This window comes from Nicotiana tabacum, chromosome 19 (genome assembly GCF_000715075.1).
Source record: "Nicotiana tabacum cultivar K326 chromosome 19, ASM71507v2, whole genome shotgun sequence".
NCBI lineage: Eukaryota > Viridiplantae > Streptophyta > Magnoliopsida > Solanales > Solanaceae > Nicotiana > Nicotiana tabacum.
Genome location: NC_134098.1, coordinates 120,252,379 through 120,277,173, shown reverse-complemented (window position 1 = coordinate 120,277,173; position 24,795 = coordinate 120,252,379). Strand labels below are relative to the sequence as shown.

The following is a 24,795-nucleotide window of genomic DNA, read 5'->3' as shown; positions in this document are numbered from 1 at the left end:
TGTGGAAAACAATAATAATATTTCAGCTTCTTCTTACTTACTTGAGTCAAATAATTTATGGCATGTACGTTTGGGTCATGTCAATTATAAAACCTTGTGGAAAATGATTAACTTGGAATTACTACCCAAGTTTGAATGCGAAAAATCAAAATGTCAAACATGTGTGGAATCTAAGTATGTTAAACATCCTTATAAGTCAGTTGAAAGGAATTCAAATCCTTTAGACTTAATTCACACAGATATTTGTGACATGAAGTCAATACCATCTCGCGGTGGAAAGAAGTATTTCATAACTTTTATTGACGATGGTACTCGATATTGCTATGTTTACTTACTGCATAGTAAAGATGAAGCAATAGACGCATTCAGGCAATACAAAATGAAGTTGAAACGCAACTTAACAAGAAAGTAAAAATGATAAGAAGTGATAGGGGTGATGAATATGAATCTCCTTTTGAAGAAATATGTTTAGAATATAGAATTATTCATCAAACAACAGCCCCTTACATGCCCCAATCTAATGGGATTGTGGAAAGAAAGAATCGCACATTAAAGGAGATGATGAATGCGTTGTTGATAAGTTCTGGTTTGCCACAAAACTTGTGGGGGGAAGCCATTCTTACGGCTAATCGAATATTAAATCGAGTATCCCATAGCAAAACACAATCCATTCCATATGAAAAATGGAAAGGAAGGAAGCCCAACTTGAATTACTTTAAAGTGTGTGGGTGTTTGGCAAAAGTGCAAGTTCCTAAACCCAAAAGGGTAAAGATAGGACCGAAAACCGTTGATTGTGTTTTCATAGGATATGCGACAAATAGTAAAGCATATCGATTTCTGGTTCATAAATCAGAAAATCCTGGCATTCATAATAATACGGTTATAGAATCAGATAATGCTGAGTTCTTTGAAAATATATATCCATATAAAAAGGAATGTGAGTCGTTTGGTGAAGGATCTAAATGACCTCGGGAAGAAACAAAACAAAGTACATGTAATCAGGAGAATCCAAGACGTAGTAAACGTCAAAGAATGTCTACTTCATTTGGACCAGATTTTGTGACTTTCTTATTGGAGAATGAGCCTCAAACATTTAAAGAAGCTATGACTTCTTCGGAATCATTGTTTTGGAAAGAGGCAGTCAATAGTAAAATAGAATCCATATTGAACAACCATACATGGGAATTGGTTGATCTTCCTCCTGGAAATAAACCTTTGGGTTCTAAATGGATTTTTAAGAGAAAAATCAAAGATGATGGCACTATTGATAAATTCAAGGCAAGGCTCGTAGTCAAAGGGTATAGACAACGAGAAGGTCTAGACTACTTTGATACATACTCTCCAGTTACAAGAATTACGTCCATACGGATGTTAGTAGCATTAGCTGCAGTGTATGGTCTTAAAATTCATCAAATGAATGTTAAGACAGCTTTCTTAAATGGATAGTTGGAGGAAGAAATTTACATGGAACAACCTGAAGGGTTTGTGGTTCCAGGTAAAGAAAAGAAGGTATGTAGACTTGTTATGTCTCTTTACGGACTAAAACAAGCACCCAATCAATGGCATGCGAAATTTGACCAAACAATGTTGTCAAATGGTTTTAAGATAAATGAATGTGATAAATGTGTGTACATTAAAAATGTTCCAAATCACATAGTCATTGTTTGCCTATATGTGGATGATATGCTGATAATGAGTAATGACATTGCCAACATAAATGCTACTAAGCGTATGCTCAATAGCAAGTTTGATATGAAAGACTTGGGAGTTGCTGATTTAATTCTGGGAATTAAGATCCATAAGACTCCTCAAGGTCTGGCATTGTCACAATCTCATTATATTAAGACAGTACTTGAAAAATTCAAGCACTTAGGCTTTAAAGTTGCAAAGACTTCAATTGACGTGAATCTTGCATTAGCAAAGAATAAAGGCCAAAGCATATCACAATTGGATTATGCTCGTGTGTTGGGATGCTTAATGTATATCATGAATTGTACACGACCAGATATAGCTTGTGCTATAAGTAAACTGAGTCGATATACGAGCAATCCAGGCCAATCTCATTGGATGGCAATGAAACGAGTTTTGGGATATTTAGAACATACCAGAACTTTGAATTGCACTACAGTAATTTCCCTGCGGTGATTGAGGGATACTGTGACGCAAATTGGATCACCGGTTCAACTGATTCTAAGTCCACGAGTGGATATGTATTCACTATTGGTGGAGGAGCGGTATCTTGGAAGTCGTCCAAACAAACATGTATTGCCCGCTCTACAATGGAGGCTGAATTCATAGCCTTAGATAAAGCCGGTGAAGAAGCTGAATGGCTCCGAAATTTCTTGGAAGACATTCTATTTTGGCCCAAACCGTTGGCACCAATATGCATACATTGTGATAGTCAAGCGGCAATTGGAAGGGCTGAGAGCGTTATGTATAATGGTAAATCTCGTCATATACGATGAAGACATAAAACCGTTAGGAAATTACTCTCTAGAGGAATTATCACGATTGACTATGTAAAGTCAAGTGATAATGTGTCGGATCTACTTACAAAAGGCCTAACTAGAGAGGTAGTTGAGAAATCATCAAGGGGAATGGGGCTATGGTCGAGAACAAGTCATTGTGGCGGTAACTCTACCTAGAAGACTGGAGATCCCAAGATCTAGGTTCAAGGAGATCAAACAAAGTCATTAATGACGGTTCAACATTGTCAAATAAAATTTTAGTCCGTTCTCGTGATGAGACAATGTTCAGTACCAAGGATAAAGCATTAAGGTTTTTTTAATGATTTCTAAATTTGATACGGGGTATATCAAATAGTGTATCTACAGGATGACACGTTTAGGAATCACCTATGTAAGTGTAAAGTGTTAGCCGCTTCAAGGAGAACTATGTAAGGCCCGTTCTCTACGCACTTATGAAACCAGGCGGTGTTCATGGCTGAAACGAACACAACAATGAGAACCAAAGATGGTTAATGGTTGATTGTGTGACTTATAGTTGTCTAGGTATACACCGAAGATCGACGGTTCAAAGATATCAAATCTACCGATTGACCGAGTATATCCGACATAAGTTTACTACGGAAAGTTCAAAGGGAAACCTACTTATCCAGATGCGATTAATCCTTGCTTGTAAATCACACAGTTATTTCATGCATACTTCCGTGATATAGCCATTCCCCATTCATGTGGGGGATTGTTGAGTTTTTTATTTTTTAAGATGAAATAGTCTTAAAATGAGGGTGAATGGGAAAGGGAGGGAAAATGAAATTTTGAGTAAAATTTTAAGTTTCCCCCTCTTGACAATGAGACATTGTCCCATATTGGAAGAGGAAAAGATTTTTGGTGGGTATATATATAATTGCTCTTCTTGTAGCTCTTAAAGAGTTAAGAAGAAAGCAAGCCTCGCGCCGTCGTCGTCGTCGCTCGGCTACGGCTACAGATTGAATGATTAATTTTTTGGATCAAATTTATTTGTTAATAGTAAATATTAACACGGATATTTTTCAATTCGTGTATTGACCATTTGGCAGCCGCCTAATGCTCTTCCCACCATGAATGTGCTTGCTCCACAAAGATGAATGTGCTTGCTCCACAAACAAGCTAATGCTTGCTCCACCATGGAGGGTGGACGTTTGGTCTTCTTCAACACTGGCTGCTATATATATATGTGCAACAACTGTTGAAGAAAGACACTCAACACACAACACACAATTCGCTCAACAAATTGGCTATACATTGCATTCCTTCCTTTCAGCATTTCTATATGATTTTCTGAGTTTATACTCCTTCGTTCTGCATTGTTTTTAACTTCAAACAAAGCAACTGTAAGTGTGATTTGCTACCGAACTTTGTGTTCGCTGAAACACTGGGGTTTGAAGTACCGCTACACCAGTGTGTTATTCGTTCTATCCTGGGAGGAAATAATCCATTACCTTGGGTACTAGGAGGGGATTAAATTCCTTAAGGAAACACTGTGAATTCAGTGGGCTCGAATTTATTACTGTTTCATTACGTTAACTTATATTTTGCAGAATTATTATTTACAAATACAGTAATATTGACGGGAATAACAAATTTCGTGGATTCACTTGATCAAGGGAAAATCATTCAGGAATATATCAAAATAAGCCATAATCAGAATAAAAAGTTGGCCAATCATTTAATTACTAGTATATTTTATGGGAAGCTCTAGAAGCAAGTTGTAATTTGCTACCTGTGTGAATATAAGCACATCTCATGTGCTCTGTGCAGAGTTAATAATTAGACGCTCAAAATATGATGGTTAGAAATCTAAATAATGACCTCCACACAAGTTGCTTTAAGTGAAGCATTTGGCAAAATGTAAATACATTGGCTAAATGTTGAAGATTAGAAGCTACCTTGATTCCCTCAGATGATGTCCATTTCTTAAAGACATCTGGCTCTACACAAACTACTGCTACTAAAGAGAAATTAAAGCTGTCACCTGCAATGTTGCAGTAGTGAGCAAAGGAGACACCATTTATTGAATCCGTAAGAGAAAAGTTCTTTATCTGCTTACCATAAATAAAACACTTTGCAACCAATTTTCATTTGGCATAAACATTCTCAATTTTCTCAGGAGCCCCTGTGCCAACTTGAAGATATTCTTCTTCCTATTCATAATGAGCATTCAGAGATCAGACTACCATTAATGACAAGCAAGGCACAACATGATAGATGTGTCTAATATCACAAGAGGCAAATAAATTTTGAAAACCATGTAACCTATTATAAAATTAAATTGATGGAATGGAAGGGGTTGACAAAAACTCCTTCCGACCACCTAGTCGCCCACAAATATAGGGGCCGGGTGGATAAGTGTTGTTTTGTATCTCAAAATGAATTTGTCTGTCCTAATCATATCAAATAGATTCTACCTGTCACCAGTATGCAGCCAACCGTCTTCATCAATTACCTCCCTCTTTTTAACTACTATGTCATGCAAATTATCTCGGAGAAACTTGTCTCAATCACAAAAAGAAAAATGAGATATCAATGTGCAAAAGGTAAGTACGTCTGCACTTCATCTTTGTAATAGCGTTAAAAAATAATAGGGCCTCTAACACAAATCTCTCCACGAGGATGAGGCTGATCTTCTGATGTGTAACTCATTTCTGGAAGATCCACGAGCTTTACCTCTGAAAATAGCAGTGTCATAGAAAAATTGAAGTCATTTACAATTTTTCTTTAGCAACCCTTAGATTAACTCTAGCGCTGTAAAAAGTAATAGAGGAAGGAAGGAGAGTAATATGGAAGGGGAAAACCGTTTCTATGCCTAAAAACCTTTTCTATGCCACAATCCTAAAATTTAGCTCAAGAAGGGGAATAATATGGAAGGAAGAGCAAATTAAGAGACACGACTCTTGACTACAAAGATGTTTATCTGCTATCATTAATTAAAACCTTACCACACGCGGGATTTGGTGAACCAACATGACCAGTTAAGATATCACTGTCGTCCATTGAGCTTATGACACACGAAGTCTCAGTCATGCCATACCCTTCGATTACTAGACAACCAAAACATCTGCAAGAAGGAATTTGTTCAGATAGTCCTCAGCAACAACAAGAGTCACAATATGATTGTTAGATAGTTATATGTAAATAGTCATAGTCCTATATGTAGTAGGAGTAGAATATGTCCTAGTCACATATGTAGTCGGAGTAGAATATGTCCTAATACCATATGTAGCAGAAGTAGAATATGTATTATATAAAGGGCTCATTGTATCATTGTTAATAAAATAGATTTTTTTTCCCGTGCATTCTCATATGGAATCAGAGCTTCAGTGGGAAAATTATCGTTGTGCGTCATTCCAGCGACATTCGGGAAGAAAGATTTCGCCGCCGTGCAATTTTCCGATAACTTTGTCTTGTTCTCAGGGTTCATCAGTGCTACTGTGGTACTGTGCATATACCATTACCACCATCAGATCTTAAACTCTTGTGCGACCAAACCCTAGAAATTCTAGTCCCATCTGAACAGAAAAATCAGTCACTGTGCGTCTTTCCGGTTGACGACTCAAGATTGATTTGCATTATCTCCTCATCGGTAAGTGATGTGTGAAAACCAACACTACCATCTTGTTCGAAAAAGTCAGGCGACAAAATCCCAGTCAATCGCTCCGGCAGAAAGTCATGCGCCGCTAGAGCTAGGGTTCCGGCGAGCTACAGTAACTTTTCTGGCGCGTGTGAGCCATTCCGACCATTTTTTGACAAAATTTCTTCAGGACAACATACCCGTCTAGTGATTCCGAGCCTACTCATATAAATTACATCAAATTCTGACAACTTTTATTTTTTTTATGTGAAAAGTGATTTCTTGATATGAACATTAATTTCCAAAAAAGATTGTGTTTTCTGGTGGTGTTTTAGAACCTATTTTGTAGTGTGGAATTCGGCATATTCTTACTATTTTCAAATTTTTTCAGAGACTTTTCGGCATCAGCAACCACCTACTTTTGTTGCTCATGGGGGGGGGGGGATCTAGTTTGCCGAATGATCACCTTGCAGATATTTTCACCATGTCCCTCACTGGTCCTCGTATTAGTTACATATGTAACAAATTCGGTATATATGATTTGTATGCAGCGGTTTGAGGGGGTTAGATAGCTATGTGTAAATAGTCATAGTCCTATATGTAGTAGGGGAAGAATATGTCCTAGTCCCATATATAGTAGGAGTAGAATATGTCATAATCCCATATGTATTATATATAGGGCTCATTGTATCATTGTTAACAAATAGATTTTTCTCCCGTACATTCTCACAATGATAGAATAAAATCTTCCAGTGCTTTAGAGCAGCAATAATTGTCAACTTACACTCTCAAGAACTCCATCACATCAGGCGACAATGGTGAATCACCTGAGGTCATAAGACGAACTCGCCTCCCCTCTGTAACGACCCGACTTGTCATTTTGTGAATTAGCATCTCGTTCATCGACTTAAATTCCCGGACAACTTTGTGATATGTATTATGACTTGCGTGTGTGGTCGAGTTTGGTTTTCGGATGATTCAGGATTAAATTTAAAGAACAATTCTTATTTTTGAAGCTTAAATGAAAAGAGTTGACCGGAGTTTGACTTTTGAGCAAATGACTCCGGAATAAGATTTTGATGATGTCAATAGCTTCGTATAGTGATTTCGGACTTAGGAGTATGTCCGAATTTGGATTTGAAAGTCCGTAGAATAATTTGATTTATTTTGGCGAAAGTTGAAAAAATAAAAGATTTTAAGAAAGTTTGACCGGGAGTTGACTTTACTGATATCAGGCTCAAAATCTGATTCCGGAAACTGGAACAACTCCATTATATCATTTAGGACCCGTGTGCAAAATTTGGGGTCATTTTGGATTGATTTGATATGTTTCGGTACAACTTATAGAATTTGAAAATTTCATAAACTCATAAGTTTGATTCGAGGTGCGAGTCATAGTTTTGGTATTGTTTTATGTGATTTGAGACCTCGACTAAGTTCGTATTGTGTTTTAGGACTTGTTGATATATTTGGTTAGCCCTTTGTTTCTATAGTTTTCAGAAAATCAAATCGTTTGCCATTTGGAATTGTGTACAAAAAATTATGATGGATACACTACAGGATGTCTGAGAAGAGTTTGGAAATCGCGAAGAAGAAATTATTGTTGCACAAGGCTGACTTTGGAAGCTTATATCTCGAAATATTTAAGGAATTGGGAGATGAAAAAAACATGAAAGTTGTAGTCCTTGATGTCTAGTTTCCAAAAGGTCAAACCATTTGTCATTTGGAATTTTGTACAAAAAGTTATGACCATTATACTAGAGGTTATCTGAGAAGAGTTTGGAAATAGTTGTTGAAGAATTTGTTCATCGCGAACTCCAGGGGAGGGTCACGAACACGAAGAACAAACCCCTGGGCAGCAGAACAAAGTTAAAAAATAAGACTTTGTCTCATTCTTACATTTTTGGACGAAGAAAGCTCGGGTGAGGCAATTGTTCGAGAGTTTTTCAAGGAAAACATTGGGATAAGAATTCCTAACTCGATTTTGGTTAAAATACATGAATCTATTGTTATTTTTATCATGAAATTAGTGAATTGGTTGAAAATGGTAGAAATTTTCTATACCTTAAATTGAGTATTTAAGGTCGATTCATTATCGGAATTTGATAAAATTGGTATGGTTGAACTCGTATCGGAATGAGTATTTGGATTTCTTCAATTTTTGTAGGGTTCCAAGATGCGGGCCCCAGGGCTGGCTTTTAGAATAAAAATTGAAAATTGATGTATTATTATCCAAAATTATTTTCTATGCATTGTAATTATTTTATAAAAATATTTTGACTAGATCGGAGCCGTCCGAGGGTCGTTTTGGGCAAGAAGGTTATTTTAGAATGTCGGCCTAACTTTGTTAGGGTAAGTATCTTGTCTAACTCCGTGTGAGGGAAACCATCCCTTAGGATTTGAGATGATTATATCATTCGTGTTATGTGAAGGTCATGTACGCGAGCTGACGAGTGGGTACACGACCTATATTTGGTATTTGAACGGATTGGACTATTAGTCTCCCTTCATGTAACTAATTGTAACTATCGTTTCATGACTACATCTTTTGTGTTAGAATTGTTTGTACGTGCTTTACTTGAAATTGTTAGCACATGTTCCATCTTTGTTGTCAAGATTACCTTATATGCCAATTGTTGATTGTAACCACTCGTTGAATTCATGCTTTACTTGCTATATGCCTTAATTGTCAATTGATGCTCATAAATTGTGCATTGGCTTATGGATTGTCACTTCCTTACTATTTGATTTTGTGAGCTATCGTGTAGCCTTTTTCATTAGTTATGACTTCTTTGTGTAGCCTCATTTTTCCTTTTGATTTTGTGGTATACTGTAGTTGGTTGTAAATTGGTTGCTTAATTTGTGTTGCTTGAGGATCGGATTGCACGCCGCAACAGATATGATTTATATTATTGGATCGGGTTGCACACCGCAACGGAATTTAATTGAAATATTATATAGTTGGATCGGGTTGCATGCTGCAACGAAATTTAATTGAAAAATTATATTGTTGGATCGGGTTGCACGCAGCAACATAATTTAATTGAACGATTATATTGTTAGATCGGGTTGCACGCCGCAACGGAATTTAATTGAACGATTATATTGTTGGATCAGGTTGCACGCCGCAACAGAATTTAATTGAACGATTATATTGTTAGACCGGGTTGCACACCGCAACGGAATTTAATTGAACGATTTTTATTGTTGGATCGGGTTGCACGCCGCAACAGAATTTATTTGAAAGATTATATTGTTGGATCAGGTTGCACGCCACAACGGAATTTATTTGAAAGATTATATTGTGGGATCGGGTTGCACGCCGCAACGAATTTTATTTTAAGTTCATATTGATGGATCGGGTTGCACGCCGTAACAAATGAACAAATATGAAATTATTGTGATATTAAGGTTAATTCCGATTGTGATTCTCATGATGCATTCCATGCTAGGACGATTAGTGGTTTATTAAATCACTTTATTATATTTTGAACATAATTAATGAACCGTCAATATATTAAAACTGGAATAATATGAACTTCTTGTGTGAGTCATGTATTCTATGTGATATGTTAAGTTGCTGAAAATTTAGCAGATATAAATGAAAGAATTTTCAAGTTGTTCCACTTGTGTGTCTTTTAAAAAATAAAACTCATATCTTATTCGAAGATCTACTAATTTAAATGGGGATTATATTTTTACTCTAATTGATACCCCAACTTCCTCATTATCTTATTGTCGTGTAATTTATGTGAAAAATTGTTATTACGTTTTACTTTAATAAATTCTATATTTATCTCGTTAAAAATTTGATTGAATATCTTAATTTGTATAAATACAATATTATATTGGATCTCATATATTTCTAAACTAAACTCAATTGATATTCTATTTGCACAACCTCTCCACTAATTTACCTTATTTAAATCCTAAATTTGTTTAATAACTCATTTGACGCTTTACTATGTTCAAGTTGGAATTGTGTCTAATTGTGTTTAAATTATTCATCATTTCATGGTAAGGACGAGAGTAAAAGCACGAAAGGTGATGCCGTGCTATTTTTATATTATATTTGTACTCTGACTGTGTTGTTGCTCAATTGCTTGATTGTTTGCTCGATGCCATCCGTGCTCTTATTATTTTCATTGTTGATTTGTATTGAAAATTCTTCTATTATTGGCCTCACATTGATACTCCTTCCTTGTTAGCTTCATGTAACGTATTGTACAGCTTTACATGTTTGGTAGGTGTCTTGACCTGACCTCGTCACTACTCTACCGAGGTTAGACTTGATACTTACTGGGTACCGCTGTGGTGTACTCATACTACGCTTCTGCACATCTTTTTGTGCAGATTCAGGTACCCCAGAGTTAGTGATATTCTTGTTAGTTGATCGAGCATTACTGTGGAGACTCAAGGTATACCTGCTGTCGCGTTCGCAGGCTTCGGAGTCACCTTTTGATATTTTTCTGCACTTTTGATTCTATTTTGGAACAGTTGTATTTAGAAATTTTGCTAGTGAACTCTGTAGAGCTTATGACTTGTACTACCAGTTTTGAGATTGTAGGAATTTTTTATTTCATATTTAAATTTTTTTAGTTGAGTTACCACTAATTGAGTAAGCGTTAGACTTACCTAGTGTCTAAAACTAAGTTTTATCACGACATCCCACGTAGGTAAATTTGGTGCCGTGACCCCCCCCCCCCCCCTCCCCCGTGTTTGTCCTTTATTTTGTTGAATACCAATCTATCCCACATTGGTGATGGCTTTCTACCTGAAAATATGAGATTTGAATATAAAAGAGACCGAAGTTCATGAAGATGAGCCACAAAAGCAAGCAAAAGTATTTTTTGCAAATCCCAGATGGGTATTGTACAATTATCTTTTCTAGATGAGCGTCCGTCGCAATCATCTAAAGCAACCTAAGGAGCACGACAAAAAGTTTTAGACAACTTACCATTCATGATAGCTTGCTTCATGGAGTTGTTTGCAGCATTGAACAGTCTCTGCTTCAGTACACCAGAAGTTTGTACAGCATTTGTGATCCTATAATGAGTAGATCGGCAAAATCTAAGGCACCCGCCTAAAAGATATACACTATTTAGCACATCACATAAACATTACCCAGCATATATCCTGTTGTACAGATGAGGAACACTGCTAAATATTGTAGGTCTAAGTGTCGCCAAATCATCCATCAATTTCAGATTGTCCTGCAGAGTATAAATGCTAATGGTAAGTAATGCTTTGCAAAACAGATGCTGTCTGTAAGAGCCCTTTTAGTGTTAATAGTTCATAAACTGAATTAGTGTAGAGCTAAACAAAGATTCCAAACGCACCACATTTTATCTCTACAAAGCGTTTGAAAATGTGCTACATGTGAATTGCTGGTCTATTTAGCAGATTCTGAAGTTGAAGAAGTACCACTTGTATAGCATATGGTAGCAATATCTTCAGGCTTGGGAGGGCAAAAGGGTTGCATACTGCTACGGCCCTATTGGAAAACATGTAGACCAGTCATTGTAAAGTTTCTGCAGCAGTACAGTTATGTTGTAGGAAAGAGAGCTAATGATGTGCCAGAATGCCCATAATACAACATGACATTAGAGAGAATATACAAAACATTAGACATGTTAGATAAATTCTGATTACAACTTTGTTACAACTTAGATGTAATCCCCAGGTCACAAAGCTTTACTTTAACAGATTCAAAACATGATAGACTTGACTCTACCTTCCCCTCCCCCCCTCTTTCCGGTCCTTCATAAACACGTATATAAAAGAAAGAAGGAATCCTAGGTGACACAAAGTAGAGTCGAAGCAAATCAATATGTTAGCCATAAAAAAGGAAAAGAGAGAAGCTCTACAAACTAAATGGCATCTTATAAGGAGTACTCAACATAAGACACAAAGACTAGCTCGAAAGGTGAAGCTAATGAGGGCAGGGGGTGTTTAACCAAAGAATTAGATTCTCAGTCAAAGCCTATTTTTAGAAGTACTCGGGTTACTAATAATCAAGAAATTCAATATTCTCTCAGAAATAAGAAAGGAAATTAGAATAAGAAATGACAAAATAATCAATAGAAAGCACAAGAAAGTAATTATATTCCAATAATAATCAGAACGTGTATGTACAAATGACATTTCTTTCCCTTATATAGAGATCTTCAAGTACAATGTCTTTTCCCTTTTAAGACCGAGTCATTATGAGCATTAATGACATTAATGAAATATTATAATTGGTAATCGTAACTGTTCGTGAAGATTCTGTAACGTTTGTAATCATCCACGCTCATTAATTGAAGATCCATGAATCTTCCCCTTTTACTGTCTTGGTTCATTCCACCGGTGCCTCTTCATATAACTTAAAGAGACTCGAGCAACTATTTCTTTTCACCTCGTGGGTGATTTGTTCGTATCTGCTGCGACTCGTGTCTCTTTTAGTGCTCCTCTCCAGCTGTCGCTTTTCTAGTGATCCACGTGCCTTGCCATGTCAACCACATAATTAACTCCACGTGTAATATTTATTTTTACCAATACAGATAGTCCCCCCACTTACCAATTATTCTGCAATTAAATATTTGAGAAGTGGATCACATTTATGGCGGGAATTTTTGCCGCCGTTTCTCACGTACCATTGCATCTTCCTCTGAACTAATGCGTCGTATGTCACTTCCATTTAATTCATGTGACATGTGGCAATCATCGATTGGTTCTACAACTCTTCAGCGGGTTTTAGGGCTTTTTTGCGGCTGCATCAGTCATGAAGTGACTGTTTTCATAATGATGTTTCCATCATTACCCTCTTTACATGACGATTGCTTCTGCATATAAATACATCCTTTGCCTTTGCTTTTACGAAAAACTTTCTTCAGTGTTCTTTATTCACAACTTACTCTTGTTTTTCATTACGTACTTCTTCCCCATACAACTATGTCTTCTTCAAATCCTGATCCTCGAAAAGTCGTCATAGTAGATGAACTTTTCGCTTCTTCCGCTCCTATCAGGAGTAGGAGAGGTGGTAGGTTACATAGTTTAGGGTCAGTGTTTGTACGTGGTTCTCCTTCTCAACCTGGTACTACTCCTTCATCATCTTCTAGAACTAGGGCTTCTTCTTCACATAGATCTTCCGCTAGAAGTAGGGATTCTAGTGAACAGCTTCGTGAACCTATTGTCGACGAGATTATTCCCGTTGAACTTTCCTTTATCATTGATAAAGAATTAATTAAAAATCAAGTCACTTCCATGACTTCTCACGATCGTGCTGATGTTTACCCTTCCCAGATTACTGAGGGTTTAGTTTCTATTGTGCGGAGAGATTGCTATTGGAAATTTAACTTCCCGATTCTGGTCCCCCATGAAAATCAAAGGATCACTTCCTTTAAAGCTAGTTTTTCTTTTGTGTATATGTATCCCTTCACATTAGATTTTAGGCCACCTATTGATCCAATTATCATTGAGTTTTATCGTTTCTTCGATGTGTGTTTAGGACAGATTGGTCCTATTGTATGGAAGGCTGTGGCATGCCTTAGATACTTGTCAATTTTGGCTTCTTTACCCTTCATCTTTTACCATCTGATTCATCTTTACTCTCCCAAATTATTTCATCATGGGATTTTTACTCTCGTAGCGAGGAGTAAGAGGGTTTTGGTTAGCCCGGAAGATGACAAAGATCGTGGCTGGTATGCCCGATTTGTTGCTGCTCCTACAAATGGGTTAGTAGGTGAAGAGAACATGCCCTTCCCTAAGAAGTGGAACTTTGCACGTAAGTCTTTCTTTCAATCTTTTATTTCTCTTTTTTTGTGAAGAACTTGTAATCTCGTAACTGTTTTACTTTTCTTTTTCAGCAACCATGGGAACTGTTGAGGAGATTCTTGATCTCTGTGATTGGGTAGAGAAATTGTTAACCGTTGCTCCTATGGAAGAAAAGTCCTGAAAATACCTTTCAAACAGATTTGGATGGAAAGTTAAGATTCACAGTAACTTTCTCTTTCACTTTCTTCCTTACTTCCATGTTTATTTTGGAACTTATTAACCCCTTTATTTGTTAGGGTTTCCCATTCGAGGTGTGAGTGCTGCTTCAATCACTGCTTCGAGGCTCTCTCTATCAAAGGCTCAAGAGATAATCTTGAGTTCTTCGTCAAAAAGAAAAGCTGATAGACCACAGAACTCTGAGGATAAAGAAGAACATGATGAAGGCTCGTTGGTTTGTAAGCCACGGCTAGGAGACGGGTCATTTCAAATGACGAAGCTACTCCCCCTCCTAGTTTTATTCCCATGTCTGAGCCTGAAAATGCTACCTTAGTGAGTTCTGATGAAGAGACACCTGCTTCACCCCGTGACTCTATTGAACAACTCTTTTCTTGTGGGTTTGATGAAGAAAGCTTTGGCTTTATATCTGGGGAAACGCCTCTTGCCACTTTTCATTCCTCTGCTCCGATTGAACCTCAGTTACTCGTTCCTGCTGCTGCTGCCGCTGTTCCGCACTTGGCTATTTTGACTTCCTCGACTACCCCTACTGTTATAACTTCCTATGTTGAAGTCAGTTCCTCCAATAATAGTAGGGCAATGAAACAAGTTACCATCGAGATTCCTGAAGATGGTAATCTTTTGAAGAAATCTGGCCAAGCTGATGTATGGCTGAAACCACTAATTGGCCCAGTTGAGAAGTCAAAACTGGAAAGTTACAGTTTTCTAACGTGGATGAATGATATTGTGCATTCGTCTTTAAAGGTATAAACCTTGTCTTTTTATTTTACGTGATTTCTCTTTTACTGGTATCACACTCCTCTTTTCATTGTGTAGATCAATCTCATCGGAACGAAGATGATGAAAAGGATCATCCACACAGAGCAGTTGATGAATGATTATCACACTGAGGCAGACAACTGGAAAGAACAGTTTGAGGGGCTTCAACTTGAGATGGAGGTTTTAGAGGAAGAAAAGTGCACCTTAGAGCAACAAGTAAAGGTTATGGTAGCGGAACTAGCGGTTGAGAAGGCCTCATCCAATCAGGCGGGCAAAGATACGAATCTTCTCGAGTCTTTATTTTCTGAGAAACTTTCCAAGGCTTCTGAAGAAATTAGGAGCTTAAAGGATTTGTTAAACCAAAAAGAAGCTTACTCTGGGGAGCTTGTTCAAATGCTCGCACAAAATCAAGAAGATCTTCGTGTATCCTCAGACAAGGTTCGGTTTTTAGAGAGATCTCTATCCCCCCTACAGGCTTCTTATGATACTGCCTTGAATGAGAAGGATGAATTAAGAGCTGAGGTTGAGTAGTGGGAAAAAGATTATGAGGCCCTTGAAGATAAAGCCGTTATTAATGTTAGCTGGGCTTTTTTGAACACTCGCCTCGAAATGTTAATGGAAGTAAGTCGGGAAGGCTTTGACTTAGATGCTGAGATTGCAAAGACTAGAGAGACGATTGAAAAGAGGTTGGCATTTTCGAGGGTGATGAAATCGCTCCCGGTGAGGCTATTGTTCAACCTTCTCCTACTCAAGTTGCTCTTCCTTCTGGTGATGATGCCACTTTTCATCCTACCGGTTCAGATTCTGCCCCACAGTGAAAGTTAAAAAGTTTGAAATGTTTTTTATATATATTTTTTATTGGTGGAACATTTGCAGATTTACCCCTGGTCCCATTTGGGGGTAATGTTTTGGAAAATCTTACCCCTAGTTCGTTTTGGGTTTTTTGTACAAGACAATTAGGTTGGAACTACGTTCATACTTAGTTTTAACCAAGTTATTATAATATCATCTTCTAAGTTTTTGTTAAACTTCTATGATATTTTATTCCGAGTTTCTGTACTACTCTTTTGTTATGCATTAAAAATGCTTCAGTACTTCGTGACTTTTTGAAGCAAGCACGATTTATAAAAGAGGACCTTTTATAAACGACACTTAATGAAGAAGATGTCTCAATTTCATAATGGTGTAAACATACGAAAGAAGAAATAGGAACACACACATTTCTTTGAATAACTTTGAGGAAGTTTTGTATCTTTCGAACTTTCAAATTGTATAATACTTTACATGTATTCAAGTATCATCTCTAACTCTTTCGTAACTGTTTTCTTTACAACAGATTTTATAAAATTCAAGGGTATATCTTGCAACCCATGACTAAATATTTCCATTCGTAAGATTTTGAAATTTACATCCACGAGTATATTTTTCATAGGTTTTTGAATCAGGCTTGCGTTTTTGGCTCTTGACTTTGCTCTTAACTTTCGATTTGTTGGGTAGACCATAGGCTGGACTTGAATTCTGAATCAAGATTGTGTTTTTGGCTCTTGACTTTGCTATTAACTTTCGATTTGTTAACTTTCGATTTGTTGGGTAGATCATAGGCTTGACCTGAATTCTGACTTTTCCAGTCTTCTTTTCCTTCCTTATATATATAGTCCCCCAAGTGTTTGAGCTTTGAAGTATGAAATCTCGAGCACTTGATTATTCCTTCCATGTGGTCCATTTCCTGAAAAGGAAAAACATACGGGACTCTGAGGTATATATAATTTAGATGATGACTTCTTAACCCTTTATATTTCCATCAGAAAGGTTGCAACCCAGTCTAATATCATCATTTGGTGTGAGCTAGCTTTTTTCCTATCATCTAAAATTGTTAGTATAATTTTAACTGTTTAAAACAAAAATCGTAATTGAACGATACTTGACTGTGGGTATTTCTTTTGCTCAGAAATAGTATTTCTTTAAATGAACAACATTCTAACTCGAGGGTAAAACCTTGCCATCCACGGTTTCTAACTCGTAGGCACCTTTTCCAGTGATACCTCAAACTTTATGGGGTCCTTCCCAATTTGGATTTAACTTTCCTGCTCTGGTTGTTTTCATTGATTGGAAAGCCTTTTTAAGAATGAAGTCCCCAATTTTGAAGTACCTAAGGTGAGTCTTTTTGTTGTAGTATCGTTCTATGATTTGCTTTTGTGCTGCCATCCGTATTAAAGCTGCTTCTCTTCTTTGTTCCAGTAAGTCCAAGTTTGTTCTTAATTCGTCATCGTTCGACTCTTCCGTTACCAATGTGAATCTCGTGCTTGGTTCTCCTATTTCAACTGGGATTAAAGCTTCTGAACCGTTCACAAGCAAAAATGGAGTTTCTCCCGTGGCTGCTTTTGCTGTGGTTCTATAAGCCCATAACACTCCTGGTAATTCTTTAGGCCAATTCCCTTTTGATTTTTCTAGTCTCTTATTCAAATTATTGATGATAATCTTATTTGTTGACTCATCTTGTCCATTTGCCACGGGATGGTAAGGTGAAGAGGTTATTCGTTTGATTTGCCAACTTTGAAAGAACTCCGTGATTTTCGAGCCTATAAATTATGGGCCATTATCACATACGATTTCTTTTGGAACTCAAACCGACATATAATGTTTCACCAAATGAAATCTTTCATCTCCTTTTCTCGTACCTGTTTGAAAGCTCCTGCCTCTACCCATTTTGAAAAGTAATCTGTTAACACTAATAAGAACCGTACCTTTCCTTTAGATTGTGGTAAAGGCCCTACTATATCCATTCCCCATTTTATAAATGGCCATGGGGAAATAACTGTATGTAATAACTCTGCAGGCCGATGCATATTGTTAGCATATCGTTAACACTTATCACATTTGGCTACAAAAGTTTCCACATCTTCTTCCATTTTAGGCCAGTAGTATCCTGCCCTGATTAGTGTTTTAACTAAAGATCTTTCACTTGCGTGATTTCCGCAATGTACTTCATGTACTTCCCTCATCACGTACTCCGTTTGATTGGGTCCAAGGCACCTTGCTAAAGGACCGCCAAACATTTTTTGACATAAATTATCTCGAATTAGGCAGTAACGAGCAGCTTTTCGTCGAAGCACTTGAGATTCTTTCTTGCCTTCAGGTACGATCCTGTACTGCAAAAAATTAACAATCTCGTTTCTCCAATCCCAGGTTAAATTATTAAAGCTTATCTCATGTTTATCCTGGTCAAGTGCTGAATGAAATAAATGTATTACAATAGCATTTTCTTCACTCGTTACTTCTGCAACTGAAGCAAGGTTAGCCAACGCGTCTGCTTCTGCGTTTTCTTCCATGGGTATTTGCACGATCTTCCATGATTGGAATTGCCGGACCAGTTCTCGTGCCATTTCCAAGTATTGTTGCATTCGTGCCTCTCTAACAGTGTAAGTCCCCTGCATCTAATTGACTACGATTTGAGAGTCACTTTTAATCATGATTTTCTATATGGAGACTTCTCGTGCTAGTTCCAAACCTGTAATTATAGATTCATACTCTGCTTCATTGTTAGTAATATGGTAACATTTAATTGTTTGTCTTATACTTTCACCTGAGGGTGAGATTAATACAATACCTAAACTGGCTCCTTTGATATTTGAAGAGCCATCGGTAAATAAAGTCCACATACCTGGATTAGCTCTAGTAAAATTTTGTAATTCCTTTTCTACTTCAGGAATTATTTTTGTATTAAAATCTGTGACAAAATCTGCTAAAACTTGAGACTTTATTGTTGTTCTAGGTTGATAAATAATGTCATATTCTCTTAGTTCTACTGACCACTTGGCTAGTCTGCCTGGCAATTCTTATTTATGCAAAATATTCCTTAACGGATATGCAGTTACTACAGAGATAGGATGACATTGAAAATATGGTCTCAATTTTCTAGCTGCCATGACTAATGGTAAAGCTAGTTTCTCTATATGAGGATATCTAGTTTCAGCATCTAATAAAGATTTACTAACATAATAAATATGAGATTGTTAACCTTTGTCCTCCCTTACTAAAACTGCACTTACAGCTACTTCGGCAACTGCAAGATATACAAATAGTCTTTCTCCATCCCCTGGTTTAGACAGTAGGGGAGGATTTGTTAAGTATGCCATCAAATATTTCAGGGCTTGTCGGCATTCCTCAGTCCATTCAAACTGATTTTGCTTCTTCAATACTGAAAAGAATTTAAAGCTTTTCTCTGAAGATCTTGAAATGAATCTTCCCAAAGCTGCAATCCTACCTGTCAATCTTTGTACCCCTTTTTTGCTTGTGAGTATATTAGGTATTTCTTTAATAGCTTTAATTTGTGCAGGATTTACTTCAATTCCTCTATTAGATACGAGAAAGCCTAGAAACTTACCTGAAGCTACGCCAAAAATGCACTTTTCTAGGTTCAGTTTCATATTATATTTGCGGAGGATCTCGAAAGTAGTTGAAATATGTTGAGAATGATCTTCCTCTTGTGTATATTTAACCAACATATCATCAATGTACACTTCCATCGTCTTCCCCAAGTGTTCTTGGAACATCTTGGCCACCAACCTCTGATACGTGGCTCCAGCATTTTTCAAGCCAAAAGGCATGACTTTGTAACAATAAGCCCCCTTGTTTGTAATAAATGAAGTTTTTTCTTCGTCTAAGGGGTCCATTTTTATTTGATTATAACCAGAATACACATCTAGAAAGCTTAATAATTCGTAGCCTATGGTAGCATCAATCAATTGATCTATATGCGGTAAAGGGAATGAATCCTTCGGGCATGCTTTATTTAAGTCAGTGTAATCCACACAAACTCTCCATTTACCGTTCTTTTTCGAAACTACCACAGTATTAGCTAACCAATTAGGATATTTTACCTCGCGTATTAAATCGATCTTTAAGAGTTTCTGTACCTCTTCATCGATCACTTGATTTTTGAATGATCCTTGCTTCCTCTTCTTTTGTTTGACAGTTATGAATGATTGATCTTCATTTAATTTATGAGTCATCACCTCCGGAGGTATACCTATCATATCTGAACGGGACCATGCAAAACAATCCGCGTTAGTGTTTAAATATTCAATTAACTTAACTCTCCTATCTGGGTTTAACCTTGCTCCGATATGAATTCTTCGATCTGGCCATTGTTCGAATAGTGGAACAACTTCAAGCTCTTCAATCGATGTTTGTTTTTGTTCTCCTCTGGCTCTTGAATTACATCTGGTATGGAGTCCACGTCTGTTTATTTTGATACAATTTCTGTTGAAATTTGATTTACCGCATCTTTCTCACTTGCACCCTTATCTTTTTTGACTTGCACTCGTATCTTTTTGACTTGCATTCGTATCTTTTTTTACTTGGCTGTATCACCGAATTGATGCTCCTTGAAATTTGTTGATCTGCTCGAATCTGTTGAATTCCCCATTTTGAAGGGAATTTGATAACCTGATGTAATGTGGATGGCACAACATCGATATCATGAATCCACAGCCTCCCAAAAATCACATTATAGGCCATATCCGTGTCTATCACTTGAAATTTTGTTTCTTTGATGATCCCTTCTGCGTATGTTCTTAGTTCAATCTCTCCCTTTGTAATAATGGTTGAGGTATCAAACCCAGATAAGGAACGTGCTTTTGGAATTACACGATCATCCATTAGCATTTCGTTCATCACTCGTAATAGAATGATATTTACAGAGCTACTTGGGTCAATCTAAAATCGTTTTACATTAGTATCATGTAAAAGTAAAGATATTACCGGTGCATCGTTGTGAGGAATCATTAATCCATCAGCATCTGCATCATCAAAGGTTATATTGGCGTCTTCCAGAGTTTGGCGAGTTCGCTTCCCGTGAGTTATTGTGAACTTTGTTGTTTTTCTCGCGGCTGCATAGGTTACGCTATTGACTTCTTCTCCGCCGCTTATCACATTTACTGTTCTCTTTGGAGACGGAGGTTTTGGGGGATCTTGCCTATTTTCATGTAAGCTTGTTTGCCTTTCTCGCTGAACAATTCCGTCAGATAGCCCTGCTTCAACAAATGTTCCACCTCACCTTGTAATAATCTGCAGTCTCATGTTCTATGGTCGTGGTCATTATGGAACTCGCACCAAAAGTCTGGGTTTCTTCTATTTGGATTTGATCTCATCTCTTTAGGCCATCGTACCTTATCCCCCATGGTTCTTAAAACATCGACCAACTCGGAGGTACTCACGTTAAAATTGTAGTCCCCAATTCTTGCGTTTGTATTAGCATCTCTGTTACGTTCACCTCGATTTTTCTGAATCTCGACGATGACGAACCGAATCTCTATTTGCAAACCTATGATCAGCCCACACATTTTTGAATTTGGAACAAGCTTCTCTCCCCGAAGGTCCCATATAAGGCTCGTACCTATTCTTACCGAACCTCTTCTCAGATTCTGACCGCCTTGAACTTGTTTTTTCTTCAACCCTTGACTGAGCTACGATATCTTCTTCTATCCGTAACTTGGTACTGTACTTATTATAGACATCATTCCATGTCATGGCAAGGAATTATCGTAGGCTCTCTTTAAGCCTTCTCGTAGCTTCTGAAGTTTTCTCGTTTAAATTTCTTGCAAATGCCATGGCTGCCCAATTGTCAGGTACTCTTGGTATCAACATTCTTTCACGTTGGAATCTCTGTCTACGAATTCTCTTAGCAATTCTGTATCTCCTTGCTTTACTTTGAATATATCCTCCATTCTCTTTTCAATTTTTTGTGCACCCGACTATTCTTTTATAAATAGATCTGCAAGCTCAACAAAAGAGTCAATAGAATTTTCAGGTAAAAGAGAGTACTATATTAACGCTCCTTTAGTAAGTGTTTCCCCATACTTTTTGACCAGCACATATTCAATCTCCTGCTTGGTTAAATCATTTCCTTTTACTCCCATGGTGAATGCAGTAATGTGGTCATGTGGATCGGTCGTTCCATCGTATTTCGGGATGTCAGGCATTTTGAACTTTTTGGGAATTGGTAATGGAGCTGCGCTTGGTTTCCATGGTTGTTGTAAATATTTGTCGAAATCAACTCCTTTGATCACATGTGGTACGCCAGGTATTTGTTCAATACAGACGTTTTGTTCTTTCACCTGTTTTTGCAAGGTTAGTATTAAAGTTTGTAAATCAGAATTATTAGGCGCACTTGGTCTCCCATCACGTGACTCATTGGGAGTTCCTCCGCTTCCAGAATTAGCCAACCCTGATAATGGAATTTCCACAGTTGCAGTATTGTTTGGTGGAGGTGTGGGTGCCACAACTGATAGTCCCCTCACGAAAGTCTGGAGAGCATCATTCACGTACTCAGCAATTAACTGCTTCACAGCATCCTGCTCGACAGTTTGTTCATTTCCATATTGTTAATTGTTATGAGTAGTGGATCTTTCTGCTGATGCTTCTCTTGAATTGCGTAGGGTTCCTTGAGGTGACGGAACTGGAGTTCCTTCCACCTGCTGGTTGTTGTCATTGACATTCGACATAATTCAGTTGAGAGAGAGTGATTTGGAAATTAAGAGAAGATTATCAGATTCCCGGTAACAAAACTAATTTGTTTAACTAAAGAATTAGATTCTCAGTCAAAGTCTATTTTTAGAAGTACTCGAGTTACTGATAATCAAGAAATTCAATATTCTCTCATAAATAAGAAAGGAAATTAGAATAAGAAATGACAAAGTAATCAATAGAAAGCACAAGAAAGTAATTATATTCCAATAATAATTAGAACGTGTCTGTACAAATGACATTTTTTTCCCTTATATAGAGGTCTTCAAGTACAACGTCTTTTTCCTTTTAAGATCGAGTCATTATGAGCATTAATGACATTAATGAAACGTTATAATTGGTAATCGTAACTGTTTGTGAAGATTCTGTAACTTTTGTAATCATCCACGCTCATTAATTGAAGATCCATGAATCTTCCCTTTTACTGTCTTGGTTCATTCCACCGGTGCTTCTTCATATAACTTAAAGAGACTCGAGCAACCATTTCTTTTCACCTCGTGGGTGATTTGTTCGTATCTGCTGCGACTCGTGTCACTTGTAGTGCTCCTCTCCAGCTGTCGCTTTTCTAGTGATCCACGTGCCTTGCCATGTCAACCATATAATTAACTCCACGTGTAACATTTATTTTTACCAATACAGGAGGGAGGTATATCTACCAAATATATCCCTTTGAATTCAGGTAGACGCACCAAATTCAGAACATCAATAGTCCAAGTAATATATTTATGTATCATTTAAAGAACGTGACTCAGCAGTCTTGTATACGATAAGAGCTTTATTTCTGTTGTAGATGGAAGAGATGGGAGATGTTCATCTATCCCCCCTACTACCTACACCATCAAAGACAGTATAAGCAACTTAACAAAAGATATAACAAGCTGCTATCACATATTATATTACCAAACGAAAAATAGGAAAAGCAGTAGCTCTTACAACAATCAAACGTACCGAAGGAATCTCTGATAAAAAGGTCAACAACTGAAAATTTCGTGAAAGAAATGAGAGATTAGCGAAAACTTCAGCAACTTTCACCATTAACGCAGAAGGATTGTAGAAAATTAAAAGTTTAAATTAGATGTATCTATTATAAAATATTACAGTCTTAAAGAAAGCAGGCTTACTTAGTATAAGGTACCAGCATTAGAGTAGCCTTCTCAAATAGTTTATATCTCTTTACAGATGAAATATTACAGTCTTAAAGAAAGCAGGCTTACTTAGTATAAGGTACCAGCATTGGGAGAAGAGCACGTGTTGGCCCAAGTGAAGTTTTTATTTTGAAGATTGACAAAGGAAGCTCAGGCATGAACCAGGCTCCCCCATGTATACACAGACACGGGCAAATTCGAGCATGAGGAATGCATGTGAAGGAGATAAGCTTAACTTGTTATATTATCTCCTGATCGAAAAGGTTGCATAATTGATAAGGAGAAGGATTCCTTACTCAAAGAGAACACTATCCAAGATAAGAGAGGAGTTAGAAGTTGAGGATAACTAGAACTCTTCCACCAAGAAAGAGTAGCATTAGAACTCAAGTTATTTCCCATTCTACTAACTATATATATTGCAGGATGTTCTCATTCTACGGTCACGCACAAAAGAAGAAGTTAAACGTGAGTTGAGAGCAAAATAGCAAGGCATTTTGCAAACAATTCTTGTGTGATTCAAGTGTGCGAACCTGAAGCTACATGAACCAAAAATAGAAGAACCAGTTCCAAGTGTCTGTCTTTTATTCTAGTTCAATTATAGTAGGTGGTTTTCAAATTGTACCTTTCAGCTTTATCTAGAGGCAATTGTAATAGGTACTCTGAGTATTCAAATTAGAGTTAACTTGAAGTTGTCGCAACAGTTAGAGGCTGGTTGCCACAACGGGATTAGAGTTAATCCTTAGGTTTACAAAAAGTTTTGTAAATGTTGTTTTGGCTCATTGATTTAGTGAAGTGTTGGGGAAACATCCTACTGAGTAGTAGATCGTGGTTTTTTTACCTTTTGAGCCGGGTATTTTTCACGTAAAAATACTTGTGTTCTTTACTTTCTGCATTTACTATTTCAACAACAGTAGGCTAAGGAACATTTAGAAGATCCAGGTCTTTCTGTAGTCAGTACATGCGAAAATTAGACACCACACAAATCACCCCCTCTTGTGTGGCATTGACGTATAAAACATCAATTGGTATAAGAGCAGGTTATCCTTGAAGAGGCTAACACCTTAGGAGAAGATCAAGATGAGTGCACCACCGGAAAACTGGGAAGGGCAATCCATTGCTAGGCCACCACTCTTCAACGGCCAGTATTACTCTTGGTGGAAAAATAAGATGAGAGATCACATCATAGGAGAAGACTATGAGCTATGGGACATTGTCACAGATGGCCCACTGGCTACCATGAAGATAAATGCCGAAGGAGTAGAGGTGCCAAAGACAAGAGTTGACTCCACTGCTGATGACTTGAGGA

General features: G+C 37.3%; 1 pseudogene; it reads right to left on the bottom strand.

Annotated features, from left to right (window-relative positions):
- Window positions 1–4,449: 4,449 nt before the first annotated feature.
- Window positions 4,450–24,795, bottom strand: part of LOC107822783 (long chain acyl-CoA synthetase 6, peroxisomal-like) — a 30,540-nt pseudogene continuing 10,194 nt past the window's right edge.